Below are 8,198 nucleotides of genomic sequence, written 5' to 3'. Positions count from 1 at the left end.
CATTATCATTATTGGTGAGTAGTCTCGTGTTTGTTAACGGTATACATCAATGACCGGTAATCAAACGATTTCTCACATGGTCGACTTCAGATCATTTATTCCCATGGTGTAGAAATGTACCACAGTAGTCGGTGAAGACCTTAGGTTGCATCAACATTCATTGGTTCACTTGACAGTTGCTCCTGTTGCTGCTGGTTGATACCACTCCACCTTATGTGTTGCAGTCATTCATGGCGACATTTTATATGCTGGCACCTGAGTTTGCAGTGTAGTACCATCTTACTCCATCATGTTCATTTGGTACTTTTGGGAATCAGTCTTTGCTATCAGTGATTTGTTTCATCCTTTAGCATCATTGACATTTTTATATGTGATATTCAGACATGTACTTGTTCGATCGTGATCAGATGATCCATTATGTATCTTTCAGTGCTTTATACTTGTATATTTGATGGATCCGCTTGTACTTGATATGTGGACATGCTTTAATTTCTCTGAGCATGGGTATGCCCACCTCAAATAGTGTTTCTTTCTGATCTCCTTTTGTGGCTTGGCAGGCTGAACTCTGGTGAAGTCCTTCTCAGCTTTTGACAGGTTTTCTTTCCATGCACTTACATAATATATTTTGGCCATCATTTACCCCTTCTGACCTCATATATTAGGGGGCATCTGTTATAGCTCCAAATCTCACTCTTGATGTTTGTGATGCTACACTCATGGCCTAGGGCAACCCCTCCTTCCAGACCTGGTCCAAATACTTAAAACAGTGTTTTACTCCCTATACGTGACATTTCCCTGAGCTAAATGCGTGTGTACGCAGGTCTGTCTATACCCAATTTGCGTATATGTCTTAAAACACTTGAAAAAAATTAAATCTCCTTAATTCGAGCGGAAATCACGGGATTTACCTACTGATTACCTATTAGTGCTTTTGGCCCAACTGTTCCCAATGAATTCCCAACTAAAAAACTACTTTGGGAGAAGTATAAAAAGGCTTCAATGGGAAGGCCTAAACGGGGAGAGAAGAGAGAGAAAAATACTCTGTTGAGATTATCCCAGATTAGGTCTGAAGATCCCTGTGCTTCCAGCACTTCCCCCATTACAGGAAACCATTGTTTCCTTGAGTTATGATGTCTCTCCATTTGTTGAGATATCCTTGAGTGAGTTATGGAAGGAGCTTGTTGAAGGCTTGAGATTGGACAAATCCAAAGGACGGTTCCACTTGGAGCCTGCGAAAGCAAGACTTAGGTGAAATCATTCCTTTCTGTACTTTAGTTATCTATAATAAAAGAAACACTTGTCTTGTTCCTGATATGAATCTTCTCCATGTTTATGATGTCAATTTTATGATTTACAAATGAATGATTATTTCAATTGCATAACTAACTTTCAATATGATATGAAGTTGATTTCTTTATGATGTTTAGTCCATATACCGTTGTGCTTTCTTGAATTGATTGTTTTGTAGGTTGAAGGAGCAAAAGGAACTCCAAGAGGGTTTGGACCCTAGTTGGATCTTCCCAAATGAAGGACCCCTAGGTGCACCCCTCTTCACTTAGTTTTTTTATATTAGCATCATGGTTGTGTGGAATGCTTGTTTTTCTTTATAGATGACCCCGATTCTACTAGGGTATTAACCCAAGACCCTAGGCGATATTCTCCCTTAACACAAGGTACAAAATTTATGACCTCCTGGTCATATGCATTTTCTTAGCAATTCTACCCACTGTTTCACTTCGTCAGTGGAACTGCCTTCATGGTCTTCTGTGAGCTGCAACCAAACCTCTGCAATAACAAGTCCTCCCTGCTACCAAATACCTTACCAAGCTTCTCTCCTAAGCTTAGTCTTTCGGCATCTCTATGGTTCCCTCCTCTCAAACCAATTGAGCACTCCTACTCCAAATTTGCTGCAATCTTCTCACTTTCACAAAATAAAATTAAAAAAAAAATAAAAGCTTACAAATCTTCAACAAAACTATACCTCTTTTTTCTTCGCATGCAAAAGCTCCTTTCCGCAGGAAATCTTTTCCCGCTCTGATACCACTTGATGGGGACGAGATTTTGGGGTGAACCAAAATCCCATTTCCCCAATAAAATCATTCTTCAGGCTTGTGGGTTAGGGGCCCAAAAAGCTTATCTGAAACTTCTCATAGTCTCAATTGCCTTATGGGCCAATGAGTCATTCATATTTTCAAGAACTATGCTTTGTTCTTGGAACACTGAAGGCCCTCGCCAGAACAAACCAGGTGACATTCTCATCATTCTTCATCCACACACGAGCTTTCTCTTCAAGGTTCTTTGCTACTGTTACTTCCGCGGATTTCTTGTTGCCGCCCCTTCTTCAACAATTCTTCAAAATCTTCAGATTCAACAACACGTGCAATAGGATGGCGTCTATGATACTCAAGAATCTCTTTCAGATGTCCTTAAAATGCACTGAAGATGTTTTGGTCACTCATGCCTTGTCTAGAAGTTGCCTCAATGTTGTTTTACGCTGCGGCAATGTACCATTCCTAATCTTAAGCAACAACTTCATTATCTTGTGCTCTTTCTGCTCATCCAGTGAAAGCTCCTCCTCATCTTCCTCATTCAACAGCACACCAAAGTATTGATAATCCTCAGGCTTCATGAAAGGTAGCCCACCAGGCGCTTCCTTTGGAACATCAAACTGCTGGCCTCGATTTTCTTCAGTTCGTGACTGTCCTTATCGCAGCGCAGATAGGAGCCTTGTCTCCCGGAGCTTTGAGCTTTCCTCATTTCAGCGATGGCTGCAGAGAATCTAAATCACTGGAAAACAATTCAAACAAGAAATACACAAACACAAATTCTCATAAGAAGCATTTTTATTATTTACAGAGTCAATTACAATTTAAGGCCTCTCAGCCTTAATCAAGAATTCTCCAGCAACTACATTTTTCCCTCTCTCACACGCACAGGGTTTTTCCTCTTTTTCATGATTCACTAATGAATTCTTAATATCTTGTTATACGTGAATTTAGTTTTAACTGAAATTATTTTACTAACTGAATTTGGCCTGGTTGTCCACGTGTCTTCTTTCTCTAATTGTTTTTCCACTAAGGGTTAGGATGCCCCTGCATCAGTCCACACGGATGCGACAGTCACAAACACAAAGTGAACAGATATCATGTACAACACCCAATGGAATAGTCCACACGAATGCAACGGTCATTATAAAAAGTTTACAAGAATGAATCTGTCTAGTGTCCGATGGAGTAGTCCACATGGGAAAGACAACGATAACAACTGATACAACACATTTCAAACAACAAATGCACTAAAACAACTGAAATAGTTCAACTATCTTAGTACAAGTTAAAACAATGTACATTACAAGCATCCAAACAATAGTCTTACAAATGAATACAATACATGTCTGAAAATGTGTTGTCTTGTTGGCAGAATTCGGAATTAAGCGAAAGTTCCAAGACACATCTGTACACCATACATCACTAACCCCAATAGCGGAGCGTTGGAGCCACTGCTCACTCCTCAAATAAAATAATACAGACTCTCGAGGCTATGTGGGAGGAGCTAAGGTGAAAAGTCCTTTGCATGTATAAATGAGGGGTATATATAGCCAAGGGTGAAACTAACCCTTGTGACTCTTTGACTTCCCTCATAATTGTTCGAATTACATGAGTCTTCGCTTTACGTGACTCTTTAACTTCATCCATGGGTCTCTTGGACTTCCACATTACATTACATTGATTACAGAGTATGACACAAAATAGTGATGTGGCCAAGGTGACTCGTGACACAACTCGACATGACACTACTGGTATGCACATGTTGGTTGTGTTGTTTGTGTCAAGCTGCTGTGCTATTGAGTGATGAGTGTGCTATGGTGTACCATAGGTTCACCTCCACATGGAAAAGTGCACAAAGTATTTAATGGTCTTGGCGTTCGCTTGATGGTTAATGCATGTGCATGTGTCTCCTTCGCTTGCTACTTGGTATGATTTGTGTGTTCATCCAACCACGAGAAACCCTTCTAGCATGTGCTCCTTATTCATCCCATTCATCATCATGCCATGTCTTATCCATGTACCTATTCCTACAATCACTCATGATGAGACAACATCAAATCCGGAAATCCCCTAGTCTACCATGATGCATTGCCTTTCGTTTCCGGGTACAGATGATGGGGAGAGAGGACAAGGCTCTGAAACAGTGTAGAGCACATGTCAGGTCGGGATGTGAGGCTCCGGGCATTGTCGGGAACAACTGCGCAGAGGTCACTGAGAGGCTGGGTTGAGCAGTCCGGGACAACAGTGACATTTGCGGGATCTGGCTCAGTTGGAAGGAAGAACTGTGCAATTTTTCTGGGGAAGGAAGTGTGGGCAATAGGAGGTACTCACAGTGAAAACTACGCAGATTTTCAGAGGAGGCCAGAATCGGGTTGCAAGAGCTTGCTGGCCAAAATTGTGTAGATCTAGGAGGTAGTCATGCAGGACATGTCTGCGCAGTTTCTGTACTGAGTGGGGTGTTAGGCAATAGGTGGACTGTCCATGAAAACTGTGTAATTTTCAGAAGGAGTGGTTAGAAGGCCGGTAGGGGGATGAGTGACAATATTGTGCAATTTCCAGAGATAGTATAGTGAAAGGGAGCGAGTGCTTATTCCTCTTGTCTGCGAAATTCCTTCAGGAAGTGCAAGTAGGTAGGTTGGCAGCTTTTGCGCATATTTGGAGATGAGTGCAACCCTGGGTCACTACTCAATCAAATTCTCTGGTTGACCAATGAGAGGCTTGATGGATAGGTTTGCAAGAAGCACAGAATGAAATGGATTATTGGGCAACTTCTGCACTGTTATGGGTGCTAGTCATCCAGGTTTATTCCAGAATTGTTTAGTGCATCAACCTCAAGATCTGCGTGGTTCTGGGAAACAATGCTTAATCACTGAGGGCTGAGACTGCACAGTGCAGCTCAATGGAGATCCAACTGATGGAGGGTGTTCTGGTTGACAGATTTTCGTAAAAAATGGGTAAATGTGTGAATGATTGAACTCGTGTATACATGACCTTATGAACAAACACTCAACATGACTTGGTGACAAGACACCTAAAATCACAAGACAACATATGCTTAGTGTGACTGACTTCGAGAGTATCTAATGGTGAAAGCAACAAGTGCAACACTTCAGATAGACCTTCAAATGACCGTGATGACACTTGCATGATTGTGCTTATAACATTGTGTGTGAGTGTGAAGGGTGTTTACATAGTTGAAACAACTCATGCACATGAAGACAAACCTTCAAAATCACCAGAACAAGGTTGCAAGCATGACATAACTATCAATAAGCCGGAGACGAAAGTTGGTCAAACAAACGAAAAGGAAGCACGACATGTAGAGGAAATGCATGAAATAAATTTTGTGTTTGCACACATGCATGTTACTGAAGACATGATGATATGAAACTAACAAGCAGTCCTGTAAACTCAAGTAAGAGGTGTGCTTTGAAAGGTGTTCTTTACTTATCATACTTACCCTCAAGATGATCATGCATCTGTTAGAGTTTGCATGTAGTCCTAATATTTTGCCATCACTTAGTCTCTTGGTCCTTCTCCTCAACTCCTTGGGAGTGATCTCAGAATGTCACCTTTTCTTGTAGTCACTAAGAGATAGATCAATGTTGTTTCACCAGGTAGTGACTATTGCTAGAATGAGGCCATGGGAGGCCCAACTATGCAGTTTCTACATGCAAGATAGACATGACATCTTAGATAACACAACACAGTTTTGAGGCACAAGACACTATTGCGGGATGGGGGTCCTAGGAGGACACTTCTGTGCAATTTCTGAATGCAGGGCAACGAGAATGCTCTGCACATTTTGGAGAGCAGTGCTGGCTACCTCACTTCTCTTTGCATTTCTAGATAGCAGTGTTGGCTGGGAAACTAAGGGGTAGTACTGTGCAGTTTCTAAAGACAGTGGGTTCCGGTTGGGGGAAGGACACTGGAGGAAACCACTGCGTAGTTTTCGATACCAAGGGAGGCTGGGGTCTCTATGCACTGTAAAGTTCCAGTAGGCAAGGGAGAAAGCTTGAGGGTTGAAGAAACAAAGTGCACAGTTCCGGGAATCTGGATGAAGCTAGGTTTCTCAGGAAATGGCTAAGTGTGAGATCAGTGACACAGATGTAAACAGTGATAAGATTCGACTGTGATTGCATATAAACACTTAGCGATACAATATAGACCATACATAATGTCTAAGACATACTTTGCTTGATGCAACAACCTTTGTGATAAGAGTGCATGAACTGAGTGTGAAACATGTCTATGTGATGATAACAACTCATACACACACGATTCCCTTGAAGCAAAAAAAAATTCCCTTTACATGTCAAACAACAACCCCTATGCCCATAGATTATACATGTTGCATAAATATGAGAACATGAATAACTCTTAAAATCAAGTAGGCAAAGCTTGAGATCATCAGCTTACCAACAAGTGACCAAGGACAATGGATCACATGATACAAGGTAGGCTGCGAAATTTTTATGTGAGCCAAAATTTTGGAGGGTGGTTGTATCTGCTACAACATTGGTGACACACTAGTAGAACTCCAGCTCTCTATATAGACCTTGTTTCGTGAGCAACGAGTCTAACCCTTCCGAAAGTATTGTTCGATTCTTTGATCGTCATGGGTTCCGCACTAGCTTGTGTGAAATATGTAGTCCCTACCATTATCTTGATCAGTCAACACACACCTAGTTGTTTCGATCATGGATGAGGTGTATATTGATGCACAAGTAATATAACTAGCAGATTTTAAGTTTCATCTCTAGTGCAAGGAAAATTTTAAGGATGGAAATTTATATTAAAATTTAGAAACCTTGGCGAATCTTACCAGCCCTTGATATGCAAACTATAAAATGTGTATTGATATCTTTGTAAAAATACTCATATTTCTAGAGATTTTATATATCGTATCTATAAAAAAATTTCGACTTTTAAGGAAAAATAATTTCACATTGTAAAATTTGGGTGAATAATATTTAGAAAAGAATGGAAATTGGCGAATCTTTTTTTTGTAAAAAGCTTGAAAAATTAGCCCATCTGCGAATATTAGCCCCTAAAATTTTCCCTGCTCGTGTTTCTCTACTGCTAGAAGGCCTGGACAGTACCCCGATGGAGTCACGCAGGAACACAAGAATTGCTCCATTTCCAGTGAGCCTGGTCAGTACCCCAATAGAATTACTTATATCACCTCTTTGTGGAGGAAGCCCTTCTCTTCTTTTGCCTTATTCATTTTTCATTTTTTTCATTTTCAAAGGATTGTACATAGACACTTATTTATTTCAGAGGCAGAAGAGGGATCATGACTTATTAAGAGCATAAGAGGTTTTTCCTTCATAGAAGTATGTTATATATACCTCTTACATACTTTTTAAGATTTTCTCCTTGACGTTACTCTACTTGACTGATCTAACAAGGGTTAACCCAAAATAAATGATTAGAGTAGGCGGTACTAGTTAATAGTGAAAGCGTTGTGTTTTCACAAAGACTAACTCCGAATAGAACATATTTTCTATAGGTTTTAACCCTGTACAGAAATTACCTGCATACGAATTCTAAAACACAAAAAATAAACAATGCGAGAGCATAACACATAAAACACATATACATAGAGATTTTCCCCTGGATCCAAAAAACGGGGACTACTAGCTTGATTTTTCATTATGTTCCTTTCAATGTTACAATACATATTTATAAATGTTGAAGCATCCAATACCATGGACTGAAAACAATCGCGTCCAAAACCATAGGTAGGTTCGCCCAACCTAATATAGGGTCCAAAAAAAAATTTCCTGGGGCGCTGCCCCGGACCCCATAGAGGGGGGTTACCTGCCCCCTCTAACCCCCCAGTTCTGATCCGAATGGAAAATGGCATATTATTCATCGACCCATGGAATTTACCCATCGTATTGTAAATGGAATCCGCCCCTGGTATTGTAAAATCCACCCATGGTATTCACCCATGGAATTTACCCATGGTATTGTAAATGGCATCTGCCCGTGGTATTGTAAAATCCACCCATGGTATTCATTCACCCATGGAATTGACCCCTGGTATTGTAACTGAAAAATACTATAAGTAACAAGTCACATTTTGTAAAAGGACAGATTGTCCGCCACAATGTAGCATTTACAGTTCAGAGGCATGTAGCCACA

This window comes from Pinus tabuliformis, chromosome 4_1 (assembly GCF_031772625.1).
Source record: "Pinus tabuliformis cultivar Carrire ecotype Pingquan chromosome 4_1, CPIR1, whole genome shotgun sequence".
Taxonomy (NCBI): Eukaryota; Viridiplantae; Streptophyta; class Pinopsida; order Pinales; family Pinaceae; genus Pinus; species Pinus tabuliformis.
Note: the sequence above shows the minus strand (reverse complement) of the source record.